Source organism: Sarcophilus harrisii, chromosome 6 (assembly GCF_902635505.1).
Source record: "Sarcophilus harrisii chromosome 6, mSarHar1.11, whole genome shotgun sequence".
Lineage (NCBI taxonomy): Eukaryota > Metazoa > Chordata > Mammalia > Dasyuromorphia > Dasyuridae > Sarcophilus > Sarcophilus harrisii.
The window spans coordinates 32,560,601-32,583,955 of NC_045431.1; the positions used below are offsets into that span (position 1 = coordinate 32,560,601).

Here is a 23,355-nt window from a genome sequence, read left to right on the forward strand (position 1 = left end):
ATATTTTCTTTTCTGTGTTTAGGAGGTTGGTTCTATGATTCCTCCTCTTATCTAGGAAATCCTCTCTATTCCAAAATGGCCTCTTTCTATTATAAACTTTATGGTCACATTATCTCTTCTCTTTGGAAGCAATTATGTGTGATCCACATTCAGTCTCCACAGTCCTCTCTCTGGGTGCAGATGGCTTTCTTTATCAGAAATCTATTGTAATTGGCCTGAATCACCTCATTGTTAAAAAGAGCCAAGTCCATCACAGTTGATCATCACATAAGTTTGTTGCTGTGTGCAATACTCCTTTGGTTCTATTCACTCCACTTAGCATCAATTTATGTAAGTCTCTCCCGGCCTTTCTGAAATTAGTCTGCTGATTGTTTCCTATTACTGAATTTCATCTCCCCTTCTTAAAGTTCTTTTAGTAGGGTGAAGCCCTATCCCTAATGTCACATCAGTGGGTTAACTGTCTTTCAAGGAGATATCATGAGTACCAAAACAAAACTTAAATTGTGGTATCAATGAGGCCCTTGTAGAAAGAGACATAGTCACTATTTGAACAAAGGTCTTTTAAGCCTTATTAACTTTATATGAGTTTCTCCTGAGAATATCCTCTACACAGCAAACAGAAAATCAGTATTTAATATGAAGATGATGTTTTAAGGACTATGGAAAATAATAATTAATTAACAATTAATAATTAGAATAATCTATCCTGATTATCCAGGAGACAAAACATCCAGAGCATTGTTATCGTTTGAAGAAGGAAGCATAGTAACTCTTGTGTATGTGTTAGATTCTTACTTGATATATAGAAAGCATCAGTTAATTTTCTGCCCTATCCACATGCCTTTTAAGAAGACACAATTATGGTGGAAAGGATAAATTATTTGGAATCAGAAAATATGGATTAAAATTATAGCCTGAGAAGGATGGCTTATGGCTTATGCAGGGGTCGGGTTTTTAAGCATGAAAACCACAAAAAGGTAGGACTCAACACAGCCATTCTTAAGTCTTGAGTAAACTGTTCCCATGACAGTCTTTCACATGTAGGCATTTGGGGAACAATGCCAGTGTTCTTGGGCCCTATGGGAACAGTCTCCAAGTTATTAGTTTCAAGTCTTAAGATTAATTGAGCTTTGTGATCATTCAATGGGGCACAAACCCAGAGTTAATGTGGTGGGAACAGGAGTGCATCACCTGGTTCTGTTCACTTAGCAGTTCAAGTACAGGGTTTTAGTTATGGTTGCTCGTTTTCTCTTATGGTACATCAGCTGCATTTCCAGCTCTCAGATAAAGATCTCCCAGGAAATACATGTAAATAGTCAAAACTATGAATCCCAATTCTGGGGTTTTGCTAGGCCTAAGATCATCCAGATGGTGAGTGCAAAGGATTGTTGTTATGCAAAACTCAAGACATAGCTTGCTTGCTGGGACTTACCTCTGGAAAACAGGGTGTCAACTAATATCTTGACATTTTTATATATCAAAATCCTTAATGACTCTTTCCATTATGACAAAAACAATGACTCAACCTGTCACTTAGTGTAATAGAAAAATTTGGCTTCATTTTCCCTTTGACATATTCTAAAAGCTAAATAGTGACTTTTGGCAGCAAGATTTAGACAAAAGATGACTGGACTTGGAGTTGGAATACCTGAATTTGAATATGATTTTGCCATCTTCTAGCTGTGTGATCATAAATGAATTTAATTTTCCTCATCTATAAATTGGAGATTTATTTACAGCATGTATTTCACATAGTTCTTAAGAGGAAGTAATGTCTTAAACCTTTGAGCTTTAAATGATTAATATTACTATTAGTTTGAAGGTAGAAGAGGCCAATTTGAATTTAGGACAAATTTCTTAAAAAATTAGAGTTGTTAAAACATGAAAAGAGAAACTTCAGTTACTGGTGAGTTTCTTCTACCAGAGATCTTGAAACAGAAATTGTATGATACTTATAAGTTTTGTTTTAGTGCGAGTTTATTTTTGTAGATGGATTAGACCAGCTGGTCAAATAGGTCATCAAATGTTGTGATTATGTGTTAGCTTTATTGATATCCTATAAGAAATGCCAGAATCCTCAGTTGTAGATTTAATACATATATTTTATACATAACAGAAACAATTCTCTTTAAAATCTGTTGAAATCATCTCTATCACTGAAGTGATGATTTTAGAGATATGGTTCAAGAGAGATGAAACCATTATGAGAGAGACATTTACCAGAGGATCAAATATTGCCATTTATTATGTGAATTATTATGTGAAATGTGAAATAGCTGGAGGTTCAATGAAATATGATTAAACAATGTGTTCTGAGTGAAACCTTTAAAGTTGGAGAGGAGAGAAGGGCAAAGTCTAGGGAATAAAGAAAGAGATTGCGAGGGATTTTGGAAGGTGCCAGGGAGAGGTCTGGTGGGGTCTACTTGACTCTGAACAGGTACTGGACTGTTTAAACTTATGCTAATCAAGACAGTCTCCAAGTTGGTTTATCTCTATGTAACAATGGAGACAGGATGAATGGATTAAAGTTACTGATTAAAAGTTCTTATTCCACATCATCACTATTTCCCAGTTCATTGGTTTGAAAACAATAAATAGAATGGTATTGTAAAATCATTTTTACCTTGTAGTACACTTTGATCTCAAATATAATATTTTTCTTATCTTCTAAGTTATTTAGTTCTATATATTTCACTTGGTTTTTCATTTTCTTTGTGAATAAACCTTTACTAGTTCATAGCTTGTGGTTTGTTTAAGGAATTCCATGCATTTTAATTTGAAAATGCCAAATGCATTTTCAATGCTCCAGACAAGTGGAATTTTCATGTCTAAACATATTTAAACATGACATTCCCAAACCTCTAATAATTCCACTAAGTACAAAAAATTGGCTTGGTTGTTAGCAAAATTGATTAGGTACAAGGTAGACCTTGGTGAGGAAAGAGAGGAGGTATTAAATACAGTAATGAAATGCATCAGCTTTTCTGTAGCAATACCTTCTTTGAAAGGCTGCACATGTTTTCATTGAAAGAAGAGATTTTTTTTGGTCTTCAATGCTTCAGATGTTATACTTGTGGAAGGAACATAAATTTAGAAAAATGTTCAACTTGGAAAGGACTTTGGAGGTTAAAATTTCTCTGAAGAAGCTAAACTTAAGTAATCTGACCAATAAAACAGTTTGTTACTATAAGAGTCAGATATAGATTCTGTCAAGCCTCCAGACAGTGGTTTTTTTTTTCTAGTTTTTTTTTCATTTATATTAATGGTTTTTAAGCTTGAACATTTTGATAGAAGTGCTTTGAACAAAATAAGATCTATATTTTTTGATATTTTAAAAGAGATGAACAAACATTATTTGACTCTAAATATCCAAATTTAGCAGAATGGCTTTTCTTCCAGCAAATTGTTTTTATGTAGGTAGAATCCCATCTTTGATTAGAGTTCAAACTTTGATGCATAAGACAAAGACGATTTGGAAAATGTAGCCATCGATGTCAAGTAATAAGGGAGAAAAACAAGCTGGCAAATAGAATCATAGTGACTGAGAGGGAGACTTTCATTTTGTGAAAATACACATAGGCTTACATGTCCTTGCTTGTAACATTGTCACAAAAAGAATGAATTTCATGGATTACACTAGGAAATTATATTATGTGTCCCAAACTCACATGATGCCCAGAGGAAGGGAAAATAGGACTTTCATTGGCAAAGCTCCCTCCCCACAGCAGGAAGACTCTTGCAAAGGTAGAGATGACACAATTTCCTTCTCCCCCATAGATACTGAGCTTGTTTCTTCCATAGTGCATTCATTCACCTCTGCATGGTGCTTTTGAAACTCACACTGACTTTCAAACCTTAGCCTGTCAAAATAAAAAAAAATCTTTTAGAAATATTTTCTTTCTCCCCACCCCCAACCTTCAGAAAATCTCTAGGCAGCTAACTCTGAATTTAAAAGTGAGTCACTGTCATTGTAACAGCTTACTACTCCTTTCATCTAGGAGTGATCATCTTGGATTTTTTTAAACAACTGTTCATTTGAGGCAAAGTAATAGTTTTTTCCCCTGTTTATCTCTTTAATCACTTAGGTCCAAAATTTTCTGAAATACATTTTTCCCTGAACATTTTGTACTGAGAACTTAGTTAATCTGTTGAATTGATAATGAACTTGTTGATCCTCAAGTTCATATCTAGTAAATATTGTTTATGGGGACTGTTTCTGTTAGATGTGATAAGGTAGGAATTTTTATTTGTCTCCTTGCTTCTTTTCTTTATTTAAAATTTCAGCATAAGTGATTGCAAAACTTAATTTTGTTAGACATGATGACATGATGGAAATCAAACAGCTAGCTGCAACCTTGATGAGTATATTTACTGAGGATAGAGCCATTCTCCTTTATAGTACATAGGAAGTATTCTAATCTTTTGTAAAAGCTCCAGCAATTTCAATTTTAACCTAAACGATTACATTTTTAATTTTGGAAAGACTAAATATCATCATGATTCCTCTTCTAAAAATCATGGAAGCTATAGTGAGATGGCAGGTTCACCTAGGTATTTTAGCCCACACATGAATGTCAGAGACAGGCTATGGTTACTAGACTGTACAATAGAAAGGAGTACTAATGAAACATGACTAGGCAGGGATAAAATAAGTGCCAAAATATTTTTTAAATTCACAGGATCAGGTCATTTTGTTCATGCCTACCCAGCTGGCATAGCTTTTCTCACACTGCTACTTTCTTTCCCTTGTGCCAAGGATTTGGTGATATGGGAAGAATATAATTATACCTTAGAAAACTCTGATATCAAACTACTTATTTGGGACAGTGTGAACTAGGTATCTACTTTTTAGTGTTGTAGAAGCAAACCAGTCTGGTTCCCTTGATTTTTTTGCCACCTCCAGCAAAGTAGACTGTTAGAAGTTACTTCATTAACTAGCTTGCTTATATTGTTAATTTGACCACCCCTCAAAGATAAATACATTTTATAGGGGGAATTAGTGAATTTTGGATCGACTTTCCTACTACAGTATCTCCACTCTTTACCAGGAAGCACTCAATTTACAAATTCTTATACCATTCTTTTTGCCATGACCCCACGGTTTTGACATTGGCTAGCCCCAATTCAATATTGATCTACCAGTGCAAAAAAAGAAAATGCAACATTTTCCTGACATATTAAAATTATGGAAATTTCAATTTGGTTCTTCTGTGGCTTGGTTCCCACTCTGTATGTAATAAATTCACATTAAATTGGCCTATCCCACTCAAAAATCTTAGATGATTGTTTAGTGACTATGTGATATAGTAAAATATAGTAACATAACCAAATAAAACTGTAAAGAAAACATCTTTCCCTCTGATCTCTCATTATCCAGGACACAGAGAGAACAAATTAGAATTCAATACCTGCAACTCATCATGACCAATTTTATTTACAGCTGAAGAAAAAAGGAGGGAAGCATCAGAATTCAGGATCAGCCTTGTACTTGACTATACCATATGAGAGGTTTCATGATAGGTACCCTTCATAGAATTATACAAATTTATATTTGGGGTTAGAAGGGAATTGAGGTCGTCTAGTCCTACCCATTAATTTTCTGGCTAGAAACTGAGACCCAGAGACATTATTTACTTATGGTCACACATTATTAGAGGAACTCAACTTTTTCCTCTCGTAGCTATATAAATGCAACCAGAAAATAAATAAGAAACAAGTTAAACAGATAAATAGAATATTAGAATTATTTCTCTCCCGAATTTAATTAGGCAGGAAAATGGCAGCTTTGGTTAAGTAGTGTCATTTAGTTTTAGTTATATAGGCCAAATGGAAATGATTTCTCTTACTTTGTGCTTATTGGATCAAAACCAGACTAAGTACTTATGCTCCAAAATGGGGAGTGGGACACTTCCATTGCAGATCTCTATCCCTTTTTTGAAGAAGGTTCCACAGCTTCTTCCATTACATAAGTCTTACATAAATCTTTCTTCACCATCACCCCTTGCCCTTTCCATGTATAAAATTAATTTGCAATTATTCTGTAGATTTCATTTCCAAGGTAGTCCCAATATTCTAAGGTCTTCTGAGGATTTCTTCCTTCCTTTCCTTTTAACCATCTTCATATTAAGTACCAATAGCTTCAAGTAAAATAGCATAAGAATAACATATATCTATCTCTCTTACTTATAACTAGGTATAACTAGGGCCAGTGGAGGCAGAATTGTGAAGTGTGTGTGTATATGTGTGGGTGTGACAGAGACAGAAAGGTAGACACACATAACAGTTTCCTTCTCTTTGTTTTTTTTTTTTTTTTTTTTTTCCCTTGCAGGCAAAGATTCTGTGCTCTTTTTCCTGTTTTGCTCTATCAAAGTCTTTCTTCAGGAAAGGTTTTGATGTCAATCTTTTAAAGTCAGTTATCTGAAAGGTTAATGAAAGAGTGCTCTCATTAAAGAGATTTCAGGCAAAGGAAAAAAAGCAGAGGTTGAAATTTCTTAATACTCCATGAATCTTAGTTTTCAAAAGTCTTAGATTTCCAGATCTCTCCTATTTGGTTATGTATAGGAGGATTATGGAAACTTTCCAAACACTGTTGAATCTATATTGCATTCATTGCTCCATTTGTCTCTATGGTTGCCTTGGAGAGCAAAGCTTTTTAAACTTTGGGTTATGATCCCACATGGAGTCATGTAACTGAATGTGGGGGTCATGAAATCATGATGTATTATCAGTAAATGTTTGATTTCTATACCTACTTTATATGCCTATCTTCCTGGGGTGGGTTAAAATTTCCCTGGGGAAAAGTGTTAGGGAGTTAAAAAAAAGTTACCTGTGAGGATTAATCAAATGAAAAGTGGAGTTTTTAAGGAAAGTTAAAAATATTATATAAGTAGAACACATTATTGTTCCAAAGGTGATTGTTATTGCTATGGGGGAAAGTAAAAATTTTTAAAAGCATCATTTGAATATAAAATTTGCCTTGTATAGTATTCATTTGCTATTAGTGATAGTTTAGGTTTGACTAGCCTTTGTTCAAATTAAATTGTTAAGAATTAGAACTCGTACATGGATTTGTAATGCATAATTTTGGATAACTTTCTTACTCAAAATCTTACATAAAATAAGATTTTGGTAACAATTAAGTTTGACTTAGTTCACCTTGTGACACTTGAATAAAGACATTTGGAGGGGGCATTCTGAACACCCTAAACTGGACCAAGAAAATCTCTACTACTGGAGATAATTCCAAATGATTATTTGTGTTATCAAGTAAAAACTGAGGAAGGTGAAACACAGTTACTTTTACAAATTGAAGATATAAAGAATATAAAAAGTATTGAAAATCAATTAAAATTATGAGGTTCCAAAAAGACAAGAATAATAAATGAAAACTAAAACTTACATGTAGTTTAGTGCATGTTGAAAAACTTAATGGTAGCATTTGTTAGTGGAAAGAACAGTGACTTAGGTAATATGATCCAGTTTTTGTTTCCATCCTCCTGTTGGATTATTGGTAGCCTGCTTGATCTTTCTGACCTGAGTTATATTGCAGTGTAATTATACAAATCAACAACCCAACCAGAAGGTCAAATGATGAAATAGTCAGTCAACAAAGTTGACTTAAGAACTTTATTATTTCATATTAAGAACACACTATATACCAGGCATTATAATAGATTATATACTTGATACATAATAGTAGGAGACTTCATCTATCTTGACGTCTATCAGAGTTCTCCCAATAGTAAAAGCAGAATTGGGAATATCTTTATAGCTTAGTTTAATAATCCAAAGGAATAAAAACAATGCATGCTTTAAAAGTTTTTTTTCCCCTAAAGTTAAATGACTTAGTTTGGGACTATATAAACTGTGGTCCAAGGGCTAAAATTGGCTCACCACCTATTTTAAAATGGGTAGAAAACTAATAATAAAGTTTCATTGCATTTAAAAGCACAAAAGAAGCATGGCTTGCTAACCATTCAGAAACAGACAACAGACTAGATTTGGGAAAGGCATAATTTGAGGTATGCCTGACATAATTTTTCTATATTGAAGAACTTTGAAAATATGTAATCATGCATATACAAAAGGCTGAATATTTGTATTATTATAAGTAAGAGACTTGGAGGATAATATATAATAAATATCTCAAATCATCTAAATTGTTTTTGTCATGAGATAAAAATCAATATTCAAGGCTATTTTAACTTTAAAATAATTTAAAAATCTAATAAAAAGTATATATTTTTTAAAACCAAGATTCTTATACTATGCAAATTTATTGAACAACAGTTTATAAAGGAAAAAGGAGTTTTCTAATGAAGGAAAAATTACATGAGCTTCTTTCCAGTTCTAGATCTGTGAATCTTTGATCTAGTGTCTCTTGAGTAGCCTATCTAATGTGATTTCAAAAATTTCTGAACCCAAATTTTTCCTCATCAGTTTGATATAGTTAATACCATTTTAATAATTTCTTCTGTATCATCATGCTGTCCTCATCAGGTCCATATTAAAATATATTTATGTTGACAGGATGAGGGGCTGATTTTATCCCATTAATCTAAATATATGCCTATATTTCTCAGATTATTCAGGTATAATCTTCAACATCCAATAGAAGGATCTGAAGGACATTAGATGCAGAGATTAAAAATAAGAAAAATGTCCAGTGAGCATGGAGTAGATTTTTGACCAAAATGGTTTTCTGCTCAGCATGAACATAGTAAGATTATCATGAAGATACATGAACCATTCATTCAGCCAGAAGGATAAGTGATGATTCTTGGAAACATTAAATCAAATAATCACCAAACATATATTCAACATTTACTATATGCCAGGTGCTATTAGATCATAAACCTGGAGCACATGTTACTATTCAGGGACTAAAACTCTTCTGACATCTATAGATGCTCTTTCTGTGGCAAAAACAAAAAAATATCTATTGTGGAAATATCTTAATATTTAAATATCTTATTATTATTCTTCAAATAGTGGAAATGACAAGGGGAAAAGCTATTCTAAACCTGATTCAGACCAATAAAGAAAAACTGGTTTCTAAAAATAGAATAAATCACATATCAGGAGAAATGTTTACTCCTTTGTGTAATTCATAACAGAGAAAGCAAAGAAAACAAGCATTTACTCAATATTTATGATATACCAAGCACTGTGCAAAGCACTTTACTAATATAGTCTTATTTGATCCCCACAATAACTGTGGGAAGTGCTATTATTATATTCATTTTCTAGTTGAGGAAACTGAGCCAGACAGATTAAATAACTTTTTCAAGAATCACATAACTAGTAGATGCAGTAAGGAATGCACTATAGAATGTTTTGGGGGAAGCTATTTAAAAAATTTCAAAGAAGGAAAATATAAGATTCTATGACTTTAATACATATTATAGGAGTTATGCCAATAGGTATGATGGTTCTCAAGAAATAAATTATTTTTCTCCTTCTCTTTTATAATCTTTATTTTTATTGCAAATAGTGACCTCAAAACTAAGATTCTGTCATGAATAGTATCATACATAGGAGATTGGAGGCCATGCAAATGTCAGAGAAGATGTTATGAAAGATTTTCTAACCATTTAATAACCCTCCATAATAACCCTCTATAATATCACAGAAGTGACAAAATAATGACCCTAGGTTATCAAAGGCTTTACCAATAGAGAATATGTGCCAACAGGTTCAAAAATATACTAATAAAAGAAATAACCCATGAATCTGCTAAATGGAACAAAAGTGAGGAGATCTCAGCTGCAGCTTATCTTGAAGCAGGAAGTGCATATTAAGGAAAGGAAATGATTTTTTTTTTAGGAAAAATATTCAAGATAGGAGACTAAAGGAAATGGATAAGACTGTCCAGAGGATGAGGAACTGAAATTGGCGTGATGGGAAGGAAGGCAAATCTATCCAATTCTTATTTTGCTCTTATATTCTCTAGCATAAATAATAGTATACATAGTAGACAGGAAAGAATGTAAATGGTTAACTGTTAACTTCCTTAGTGAATTGCTGTCATAAATAATCTCATCATTTTAATAGACAATAAACTTAATATGACTGTTATGCTTGTAAAAAGCCAATGAGTTCTTAGGATGCATTATAAGAAACACGGTAAGAGTAATTATAGCTACCCTGTAATCTACCCTGATCAAATGATAAATACAGTATTGTGTTCAATTCATGGGCATATTATTGATAAACTATAGTCTAGAAAAGGGGAACTGGGATAATAAGAAGATTGGTGCTAAGGGGAAGTTTAAACTGAGAGAAAATAAGCAAGGGCATAATGATTCCTTAGGTATTTAAAAGGGTAGCAGGTAAAATAATTATTGCACTTGGTTTCAGCAGCAGCTGGTTGTAGTTACACAGAACAGATTTGGTTTTACTATAAGTAAATTCTTTCTAGATTCTAGTGCAAAATTATAATTAGCCCAAAGTGGAATGGTCTACTCCAGGTGATGATGGGTTTCTTCTTTTAAGATTTCATTAAACAGAGTCTGGAAGACCAGTTGTCACCAGTATCATAGAGGTGATCTTATTTAGGTCCAGGCTGCACTTAGCAGTTTCCGAAGTTTCTTCTAATTCTGAGTCACTATGATTTCAACTCAGTTTATATACTCAGTTTATTTAAACTCAAGTTTAAGACTTTATACCTGCTAACTTTCATTCTATTAGTCATTTCTATCAATCTAGTCTGTTGAGAATTTTCTGAGTACTAATATAACCATTCATATTGATCATATTATTTATATAATCACCAAAATAATAATGATAATAATATTTGCATATTGCTTTGCAAAGAACTTTACATATATCACTGTTTGGTTCTCACGAAGAATAACATGTTTCTCATTTTAGATTATATTTTTTGTTTTTAATGTATTTTTATAAGTACTATATAACAACCCTTTTGATTTGAGAGTATAGGTAGTTGTGGCTTTCCAGAATCCAGTAATTCAGCTTGTTGAAACAGCTACTGCATGTTTATTTATTAAGTTGTCCATTAGCAAAATGTAATGTTATATTTTGAGGACTGATTTTATACTGCTGTGCACCCAGTAATTAACACAATTCTAAACAAACATGCTCTGTTGGCTTAATCCTCAATTCTTACACTGCACTATGAGAGAGATGATTACATGGTACCCCAGTTGAATGATCTGCCCATCCTATTTTTTTTTTGTGTGTGTGTGGCACTTGAGTTTTATGTCTTTGGAAACAGTTTTCTGATTTAAAAAATATATTTTTAGGTTTCTCAAACAGCCCCTCGCTGGAAGAACTGTCAAAGAGAATCTTTCTTCTTCATTCTGGCTGAACTCTTGGGAATCTTAGCTCAGTCCAGATGGTGAACCTCAGCTGCTCTATGAAACAGGTAAAAAAATATACCATTTCAAATTTGGCTGCCAGCTCTGTGCTTTCACAACAGGTGTTAATGCCTTTTAAAAAACCATCCTCATAAATTGTGATGCTTGTTGTATTTTGTTTGATTTGGAGACAGAGAAAGTTGTACTTCCTAGAGAAAGAAGTAGTTTTTGTCATCTTATTAGTGCTCAGTCTTTAAATCTTATATATTAAAGGAAGAATATGATTGGAATTATCTTTCCATAGATAGAACCACATGCAGTTCTTATGATGAGCCAGCAGAGATGATGTTTATTAATTTTGCCATCTAAATCTTCAAAGGTGGGCCGGTCATTGGCAGAATCTATGAGGTGTCATTATTGTGATCATTTTTAGGGTAAATTGTTTGAGCTTGGTTGTCAACACAGTCACACCCTGCGCAATCTGTTCCTTTTGAGCTGTCCAACTATATTGGCCATCTTCATAACTAAAATAATTCAGCATGCTTCAGTTATTTTTTGGCATTAAAATGACTGGATTCAATCCATGGTCCTCCATCTGATTGATTAGTTGGCAATTGTTACATTCAATCCAGACAATTGCAAAAGCCCAATCATTGATTGGCCCTAGTACTTCACATGGTTGTTTTGAGGATTATAAGATTAGTGTATGCGAAGAGTCCTCCTGTTTATACCAATAATTATAATAATAGTTAATAATTCAGGCCACCCTTCTCTATAGTAGGCTTATACCCTCAGTTTATTTAAATGCAAGTTTTAAACTTTATATTTATACCTATTAAATTTTATTCTATTAGTAATTCTAGCATCCTAGTCTATTGAGAACTTTTTAAATACTAATACTAATTTAGCCATTTATTTAGCTTATATTCTTTATGTGACCATCAAAATGAAGATAAAAGTATTTATATTCTACTTTGTGAAGCACTTTACATATATCACTGCATTTAATTCTTACAAATAAACTAAGGACATATATGTCTTCATTTCATTCTCACAAAGAAACTAAGGATAATATAATAGTATTTATATCCCACTTTCCAAGGCACTTTACATATATCACTTCATTTGATTCTTAAAAGCAGTCTCAGGATAATAAAAGCATATGCTATTTTAGATTATATATTGAGAGAAAACAGAGGATCCAAGAAAATCAGTGTCTTATGTGAACAAGATGATAATCACTTATTATAGAAAGAAAATCTAGCTCTGACCATTTCTTGTTTTATTTGTTTTATCTGCCAAAGAGAATGACTTTTGTGCTAGAAATGGCAAAAATAATAATTAATAGGTAACTGGTCACAGATGAACTTTATATTTAGGTACCACAAGATGTGGTTAGTGTGACCATTAAGTCACTATCAATGATATTAAATAGGATACACAGATTTCGACCTAGAAGTAACCTAAGAGATTATTGAATTCGATGGTTTCATTTAAAAAAAAGTGAAATACAAGTAGATTAAACAGATTGAGTATCTTTCCAAAAATCACCTAAAAATGTCTAAAGCAGGATTTAAACCCATAATTTCCTGACCCCATGACCTACACTCTAGCTATTATTTCAGACTTTTTAATGTGAGAAATAGAAGACAAATCATGAACTATAGAACTAAGGAAGAACAAATGTTTCTCCAGTTTTTTTTAAAGGAAGAGAGCAGAATACACTACAAATTATGGACCTTTGGTCAGATTCAGCCGGATTTCCCCTTTGTCATCAAAAAATGAAAAAAAGTTTAAATGTCCATGTGCTGTATTATAAACTGTATTTTGTGTACTATAACAAATTGTGAATTTTTCAATTCTAAAATACAACCCCTTCTTCTGATACAGCAATTGATTAAATGAACCCTAATATTAAAAAATATTATTGTTAACATTATTATAAAAACCTAATATTTTAAAAGGACACATGGAAAATATATTCCACACATCAAGAAAATCTGAATATATGTCCATATGTAAAATTAAAAACTTAAAGCACAGATAAATTAAAAAAATAAAAGCCCCTCAATTACTTACTTTTACTCTCTCCAGCAGCACTAGCTTGTCTAAGGATATTAGCCACTGATGAAGTTTTATTCAAGTAGGATCAAATGACCTAACAGTTCCAACACTTCTACCTCACCAAATCTCCTCTGACAGCAAGAAATCCTACTTGTAAAGTAATTTCTTTGACATTGTGTCTCTTAAAGACCTTGTTAAAATTAAATGTTACCTCAGTTCATTATCATATTAGCTGAGATTGGGGTCCCCAAGGAATAGTGATAGGAACTTCTCAAACACACTTTAATGGTATAGCTCTGGGTTTATTTGCATTCCCCTAGGCAATATTTACTACTATGAGATTATTAGAGGCTCAGAATTGTGTCATTCAGGTATCTAACATCTGTTCTGTTGGGGTTTTTCATCACTATTGCCAGATGCTCAAACTGCTCCATGGGGAACGGTTCTAGGACATATTATATACTCAGGTTATTGGCAGAACAGTAGGTAGATGGGTACCTTTCTCAATTAGTTGCCTTAATTCTCAACTACCCACACAATCTTACAAATCAGATTTAATCTAGGGGCAAAATATATTCTTCTGGAGAATCACATGTAGACAAATCATCTACATTCTCAAATTGCCCAAGTTCTGCACCAAACAAGTAAAAACAAGCACACTGGCTCACAGCAACACTTTCCTGGCTTTCACAAAATTACTTCATTCTCTAATTATATTCTCTCTGTTCCAAACACTAGAATTCTATTCCCTTTCTCCATAAGAACTTAACAACTGCTACATATACAAAAACTCCCTGGAGTCTAACATGCTCCTCTTCCATTAGTGAGGGGCAATTAGAAAGATATCTTGATGTTTTTTTGGAATCCAGATATCAGACTCGGTAAGCAAATCCTGTTCCCAAAATCTGGCTCAAATATCTTTTTAAAATCTCTCTCAAATGGAAGTTGGAACAGGTGTGTTCAATTAATTTAAGTGAACATTTATTAAGATTTTCTGTTTTAGGATCTATGTGAGCTTCTGGAGACACAAAGACAAAAAGAAAACAGTCTCTGTCTTCAAAGAGGTTATAGTCTAATTTGAGACTCTACTCTTCTTTCAAAATATTAGATCACATTAGCCCTGGCACCATACCTCCTTAAGATGCTCTGGGAGCCCTCTGAATGGAGAGAGCTTCTTTCAAATTCTCACCTGATGACTGGGCCCAGGTCAAATATCTCTTCATTTCCTACCTTGCTGAACTCTTTTGGACTTCATAGAGCTCCTCCCCACCAGGCATCTTCCCTTCTAGGCCTTAGATTGCTTCCCTCTTTAGATTATAAACTCCTTTCTTTTTTTGTTCCTACTACTTATCTGAGTCTTTGGCACAAAATAGGCACTTGATCATTATTTTCTGAATGACTCATTGAATGAATGAATGAAATCTCTGGGAAATCACTAGCCTCTGCATTTCAGGTACCTCATTCTATTTGTTTTTAAAAGACGATTTGTCCAGATAGTCTTCACAACCTTTAACTAGTGTAGTGAATAGGACATTTAATTTGGAATAAAACCAACTAAATAAATGTGAGTTTAAATACCAATGCAAGATTTACTAACTGTGTGATTCAGGGCTAGTGCTTTATTTTTCTCTGCCTCACATTTCTACTCTGTAAAAAAGAAAAGTTGGGATCATTAACTTTTAGGATACCTTTCACCTCTCAATTTATGATCCTATGAATACATATATATATGTGAATATATATATATATATATTCATATATATTTACATATATACATGGTATACTTTGATATAGTAATTTATTTGTCTAAATCAAGAGAAATGTAAAGTTTTGGGATGATCTCTGGGGGAAGAAAACTTCAGTGAGGGGCTTCTGAATAACTAGGATGTGAAGTAATTGGTTTTTGAGGAGAGAACGAGTGGGAAGTGAGGAATGGAAGACACGAGTGGTGGTACTGAGGACAAATTATACCTTTTCCACAACTTTGCTCAATTATTACTATCAGTAACCAAACATCCTTTCACTTCATACAAAGCTTTAATTATTGCAAAATGCCAATGGAAAAAATATTCAGAAATCATTCATTGCATTTATTCTTTCCCCCAGCTTCTCCCACTACTGCAATTACCCACACTAAGTGCCTGCTTAAAGCTCCTTTAACTAATCATCACTGATAAGCTCAGCTAGAGCAAGGATCAGCTTCAGAGGCTTTATGTAGGTGCTTTGCAATTAAAAAAAAAAAAGCAACAAGTTAAAATTCAAAAGGACAAGAAGTTCTTTTGTGGCAAAGATTCAAATGAAACAGTAGAGAGACAGTAGAGCAGGAGTTAGCAGCTTGAAGTCATAAACTCATTATGCAAAGTTTGTCAAATCACATCATTTCTGATCCCTCCTTTCCTCTATGATGAAATGAGAAATTTGGCCAAAATCTGCTATAGCTTTGGATCTTTTTGTGGTTAAAAGACCTTAAAACTTCTTCTGATTCTAAAACTGAAAAAAAATTAATTTGAATGTCAATTTAGAAACCTATAAACTCTTTGATATTTGTATAAAAGGAGATATAGCCATGTGACACCTAATAAAAAGGAACTTTATTAATTAGTTGAGAACAGGTAGGATGAAACAAAGAATAGGAGGCTCAGAATCATCCTGTGGGTGTAAATAATGGGATGTGTCAGCTAATGTAGTGGGTGACATGGGCCATTTGAGAATCAGAGGAATTAAAATGGCAACTGGGGGAAAAAAGAAACCATTCATCATCATTCACTAAATTTCCTTTATATGATTGTTCCTCACTTTGGCTAGAAACCAGATAAAAAAGTGAAAGGAGACCCAAGAAAAGTCAAACTTGTACTACATAACTCAATGGGTTATTGTGAGGAAAGTGTTTTTTGATACTGAATTATGTTATTTGAATATGTTGTTATATTAATGATGACCTCATGTACCAGAAAAAAAAAATACAAAATGGCTTTGAGCTCTTTCAGCCCTCTACTGAGCTTCTTCTGTTTCCACAATGATGACAATGGTGTGATGAAAAAAAGCGTATGTGATGTCAATAATTATAGTTTTAGACAACCTAACATTGTAACTATTAGACCTATAAATAACTTAACTTTTATTCCTCTTAATATAAGATCTAAAACCTCATGTTAAAGTTTTGATGTTACTTTATTGGAGGAATTGATTCCAAAAGATACATTAATTATATTCCTTATAAATGGAAGCACAAATAATTGTGACTTACTCAAATTTATAATATTAAAATAATACAAAGTACTAATTAGTGTCTGACCCTAGACTTTGTGTCAAATTTTGGTTGTGCAAAGACTACAAACAACTACAAAACTATTATCTGAATCCTTCATTTTGAATGAAGAAATTGAAACCTTACAGTTTATATTAATTGAATAAAATATTAAAGTCATGAAAATGCTAAGAAAATTTGAAGAAAATGTTAATGAATCTACAGAGTTATTATGACAATCTACTGGGGGAAATCCATTTTTCTCATGTTTTTAATGAACTAGCACTGTTCATTTTAACCACCATTTTTCTATTAAATTATTTTTAATATAAAATTATGAAAAAATTTTTAAAAAGTTGTAAATGTTCTACTTTTCATCAGCTTATCAAATATTGTATGCTGATCTAGGATTTAACTCATGGAGAATGATAATTTATCTTCCCATTTGGGAATTCACATTCATTTTATCAGTTATTTTTTTTCTTAGGAATCCTCCACCTCAATCACACTGTCAGAAAGAAAATTAATTTCAAATAACAGCATTTGCTTAACAAGGCAAGTTATGTTTACAATATAAATTGATAAGTCAAGTTAGCAAATATCTAGTAAGTCTATGTCAGAAGCCCAGCGATATGCCAGATGTTATGAGGGAACAAGAAACCTTAGACATTACCTGCCCTCTAGAAACTTATAATTTTGTTTAGAACATGGGACTTGCAAGAATTCATCAGAAAACAATGGAGTAAAATTGATGGAATTTTTTTTTTCAGAGTCTGTTTATTTCTTCATTCTCATTATTTCTAAGTTCAAGTAACTATTTGGCAGAAAGCTCACTCCCATTAGTTATCAAACAGTAAAATGGGTTGTTTGTTTAATTTCAAAATCAGATTTCAATTTGGATAAGTAAGATCCTTCACAATATGATATTGCAAATATGTAAAAGAAACAAGATATGAAAGAGAATAGAGTATCCAGTTTCCTCTGAAATATTATGATTAATACCTAATATATTCTAGTTGTTTGGTTGTTGAAAGTGCAGCAAGAGAATCTGCCCTTCTATCCTCTAGATCACTCTTTCAGGAATGTACCTAAATTGGTATTTTGGAACTTCCTAAATGTTCCTAAATTAATATTTGGAAATTTATTTATTTATTTATTTATTTTTGGATAATTATTCACTTCTCTTTTTTTTTTATTTAATAGCCTTTTATTTACAGGATATATACATGGGTAACTTTACAGCATTAACAATTGCCAAACCTCTTGTTCCAATATTTGGAAATTTAGAAGAAAATGGCAGCTATATCCTGAGTTTTGACAGCACGCCAGACCTTAATGATATCAATAGAAAACTCAATTTTGCATTTCAATAATGATTTAGACCCCATGTACAAAAGTCATTGTTCCTAGCTTACAATACAATGATAGGAAAAAGCTGCACCTTTTCTTAGAATTTATCTATAAGATTTATATATTCCCTCCCTGAAGGATATAAGAATCAGAATGATTAATGGGAAAATGAAACTTCATGGGGATTATGTATGGAGTTGATGAACATTTGGGAATGGGTGCTGAGCACATTTAATAGCTACTTTAATTAATTACCTGTTATTTTATTTTATTATTATTATTATTATTTTTTTTTTTTGCTACTCTGATTCATCATGATTACCTGGTTTGCTAAGATTAAAGAATCATCAATAGGTCTTTATCATTTGATGATTTGAAAAGACAAATACTTCAAAAGTTATGTGGACATGCTTAATGGTAGATAACAATAAACAGATTCTGTTTTCTCCATTTCTCTCCTCAGGGAGGAAAAGGGAATCCAAGTGCCCTGGTGTCTAATCCCATGGGCTTTCAATTTTAACACATTGTGGATCAAATATTTTAAAAACATTGAGCAAGAATTCCAGGTTACTCTGTTTTTTAAAAAAGATCCTTTTAAAAGGGTTTTTGTTAATATCTCTAGCCTCGCTGCCACACAGGTTAATTACTTTGCCTTCCTAATTGTGGTAACATTCAGATTCTGAGATTGTACAAGGGAAGTCAGATTAAGAATTGTGGGAGGCTCTCAAGCATTAAATACTGATGATGGAAACAACTAATTCTGATTAGGAAAAAAATGAAGAGTCTCTAAAGGGACAAACATGGCTTCACTAAAAACAAACTCAGATTTTAAAGAAGATGTGTGCAAGAAATAAAAGCAGAGACAAGTAGCGGAGGATGAATACAAAACAATGTCATGGTCCAATAAGTGTCAGAAAGACTTATACTCAGAGTGAACTAAACCTTGAAATAAATGGTAAGGCAACAAGAATTTTGTAGTTATATTGGGATCGAAAGGAAGAATAAGGAGGGAGTTAGGAGGCTTGTGCAAGTATAGAATGATAGATGCTAGTGCGTCATAGCAACAAGACATAACAATTCTATTCAACAACTTCTGTTTTCCTTTTGTTTCCTCTACCAAAAGAGATAAGAATGGACAAGACATAATAAAAAAAAGTTAATATGAAATCAAGATACAACATAGGCAAAAGGATGGTAAGTGCATAATTGACTGTCTCAAATAATTGAAAGTCATATATCCCAAATGAATTATATCACAGGTAAACGGAACAATACAATTCAAATGCTAAAACACTGATGGTGAGCATTTAATAATTATCAGTAAATTCTGAAAGGTTGAAGACAGGCAAATTTTTGCTGATTTTCAAAAGGAGAAGATGAAAACTTCAAAGTGAACATAAGTGAAATTTTTATCTATTCTTGGTAATATTCTAGAAGGCTTAATTAATGACTTTTTTTTTTAAAGTATAGAGACAAGGAAACAGTGGTTACTAAGTCCAACATAAGTTCCTTAAGAATAAGCCATGGCATTGGTACTTAATGTATTTTTAGATCATGTTCCTAGATGAGTAAGTCAACAGAGTGCTTTAAATATAGTATACTCTATTTTATATAGTCTCTCAGCAAGTTGAAGAAATAGATTACAGAAGTCATTTGGATTTGGAATTGGTTGAATGATCACATGCACAGAATTGTGAAAAATGAAAGTTATATAAATCTACAAGTCTTAGTGGAATGACAGAGTTGACTTGGTATTATTCTTTTTTTTTTCTTTTGAATTTTATGTTCTAAATTCTCTTCTTTCTTCCCCTTCTTTTGCTTGATTTGGAAAATCAAGGAAAAGATATAATACAATGATATCCATTTTATGTATGTATTCATGCAATACATATTTCCATACTAGCTGTGTTATGAGGAAAAAGTTAAGAAAATAAAGAAAATAATGTTTCAGTCTGTATTGAATTCATTAGTTTTCTCTTGGGAGGTGGATAGAATTTTATATCATAGGTTCTTTGGGATTGTAAAAAATCACTAAATAGATTAGAATTGCTAAATTTTCCACAGTTTATTATTGTTACAATTTTGCTATCATTGTTCATTTCATCTTGCATCAGTTATATAATCTTTCCTATATGCCCTCCAACATTTGTCAATTTCCTTTTCTGTCATTACAGTCGACTTACTGGGTGTGAGAGGGTATCTTAGGGTTGTTTTCTTAATTTATCTAAATATTAATGATTTAGGTAATTTTCATATGACTATTCATAGTTTTGATTTCTGAAAACCACCTGTTCATATCATTTGTTTTAAAATGATAAATACTTAAATCTAAATTTAATTTTGAAAGGTTAAGGACTAAATTGGCAGATTAAATCTCAAATAAAATTTAATAGTGATAAATATAAAGTTCTATACCTATTTAAAATAATCAAATATCGAGTATATTTTATAAGATGATAACAACAGCCATGGCTAATATCTGTGTTGCACTTTGTTCCAGGAACTCTGCTAAGCATTTTACAATTATGTCATTTTGATCTTTATAATAACCCTGAGAGATAGGTACTATTATTATTCCCATTTTACAGTTGAGGAAACTGAGGCAAACAGAGGTTAAGGAACTTGTTTAGGGTCACACCACTAGTAGATTCTGAGACCAGTGCCAGTTTATATGAAAACAAAAATAAAACCCTGATATTTTTAGTGGAGTGTAAGCTAAATATGAGTCAATCATTAGATATGTAGTCAAATAACTGCACCATCTTTTTGGCTCTGAAGAGAATGTTTAGAATAAGGAAGAGATGATACTGTTGTATTGCATCATGGTCAGATCACATTTGAAGTACTATGGTCAATTCTGGGTGATCCATAGTAGGAAGTCCATTGATAGACAGAAGTACATCCAGAAGAAGGCAATTAAGATGCATGTAATCCACTAATAAATGTAAGAAACTGAAGATTTTTTGTCTAGGAAAAAAGACTTAAGAGATCTATGAGAACTATTCAAATATAGGAACCATGAAAGGGGAATTAGAATTATTATATTTTTTTTCTGAATAGCATAACTAGGACAGTAATTTGAAAAGAAATTTTAGCTCAATATAAAGAAAAATTTAAAAGTTTAACAATTATATTTCTTTAGAAATATAAAACTTTGTATAGAAAAGAATAAGTTTTCTTCTGCAGAACTGACTGACCATTCATGGGACTTGATGAAAGTAAGAATTCTCTAAGGTATCTCTGAGTTCTTTTATTCCTCTAGGCTCCTACAGCTCTATCTTATCTTGGCTTCTCAGCTTTCCTTTGTTGAAGTAATGGTGTAATATTATTCCTATAAGAGAAAAAACTTGTTCATGACTTGTTCATGATCACACAGGGAGTAAGTGTCTAAACTTGGATTTGAACTCTCATTTTCCTGATTCTAGATGTGCTCTCTCCACTGTGATAATTGGTGGTACATTTAAGGACTGGAATTCACATCATCAATTCTTCTTAGTTCCATTTTTCCTTTTATTCCACTAGTCTGATTATCTCAGGAAAAATTGAGTTTGAATTCAACCAGGATGCATTAGGAACAATCATGCTTTTCACAAACCTATCAGCTAGCAGGGAAAAAAACAACAACCACCAACTGAGAGATAAGTGCAAATGCAACTGGACTTGGTCAAATTACAATGCAAGTTTGTATTCTAAGAACTTGTCCTAGTTTGGGAATTATGATTGCTCCCAGTATTATGCTATAAGGTATTTACATCTCAATGAAAGGATGTGTATATGACTCACTAACATGCTAGAAGGCATGATCAGCGTCTGGACTAAAATCCAAGTAAATGAGTCAGTTTTTCCTCTATTCTATAGTTATCTAAGTATGATAGGGTTATCCTGGGAAATAGAGTTTGTTCTTAAGGACTCATATCTTGTCTAGAGTGGTTTCTAAAACAAGGTACTTAAACTGATGCTCCATTCCAGATAAGCTTGGGTACAAAACAGAGTTCTCTGGGTCATCTAGGAAAGTGATTCCTTTGGATCTTTTTGAGTACAAAACTCTGAGTATCCAAGATTGAATGAGCTTTGCATGCTATAACATAAATAAATCAAATAATAACTATTATTTGGCATTTTCATTTATGCAATTTGTAGCTTCTTCAGTATATACTCCAGCAATATAGTTGATGAGCTTTAATACATGCATTGGGGAATGAGTTATATGAGAATTGTGCTCATATCTTCCTAGCAAAGCTTGTTCCTCTACTTTATCTTCATTACAGCCTTTTGAAAACTTGAAAACAGATATCATGGTAACCCCAAGTCTGCCCCTTTCCAAGATAAATATGACTGCTTCTGTTAACTAATTCTAGGAGGAGTCTCTTCTTCATAGAATTAAGTATTAAAATTTCAATATGAATTGAAAATTCACCCTCCACACACACACAACAGCCAGTTATTAAACATTTATCAGCACACTCCCATAAACTTCATGTAATCTGTATATATCATCTCTGGATGCTTCCTCTTTTTATTATCCTTCATAAACCACGGTGCTCAGAATTGAATACAGCACTCCTGAAGAGGTCAGAGTACAGTAGATTATCATCTCTCCATGGCTAGAAACCATTGCTTTTAATGTGGTGCCTGATTACATTAGCTTTCATTGACTACAACTTCACTCTTGACTCATATTGAGACGGAAGTGACTATTTCAGATCACCTCTCATCTAAACATTACTACCCAATCTTGTGAAAGTGATTTTAGTAACTCAATGTAAGATTTTACATTTATTTCTCATGAAGTGTATTTTATTAGATTCAGTTCAAATGTTGTAGACTATCAAGATCTTTTTGAATATTGATTGTGTCATCTAGTGTGTTAGCAATCCCTCCCAGATCTGTCATTTGAAAGTTAGATGAACATACCCTTTTCATATAGGCTACTTTATCCAGTCACAGATAAAGAAAAATGTCAGCCTAGAGTCAAGTAGTCCTCTGGAAATCTCATGTCAAGTTGACAGTAACCACTAACATCCACTCTCTGAATAATAACCAGAAGAAATAAACAGTAATTATTTGTGCATTAAGGTCTGAAAATTACACATGTGATCATGTTTGAACTTTAAATGATAAAGAAATTGAGACTAAGTGAGGTCAGGTGATTTGCCCAAGATCCATTGTTACTAAGAGTCTGAGGTAGAATTTGAAGTCTTCCTGACTTCAAGTCTAGCTCTTGATCCACTGTGCTATGTATTTGCCTTTGAATCTGGCTAACTAGTATCCTAAATCCATCTGATTCCATTGTCATCTATTTATATTCTTTCATCTCCTCCATAAAATGGGATACTTTGTCAAAAGTTTTGCTAAAGGCTAGACAAATTATGCCCA

The 23,355-nt window shown here is 32.6% G+C and overlaps 1 long non-coding RNA gene across 3 annotated transcripts in view; it reads left to right on the forward strand.

The window, feature by feature from the left end:
* Positions 1 to 23,355, forward strand: part of LOC116419819 — a 227,658-nt gene that overhangs the window by 85,317 nt on the left and 118,986 nt on the right. For all 3 annotated transcript variants that reach the window (XR_004230131.1, XR_004230130.1, XR_004230129.1), the window contains exon 3: positions 11,265 to 11,386. This is a non-coding gene — a long non-coding RNA (uncharacterized LOC116419819). The remainder of the gene's footprint in view (positions 1 to 11,264; positions 11,387 to 23,355) is intronic.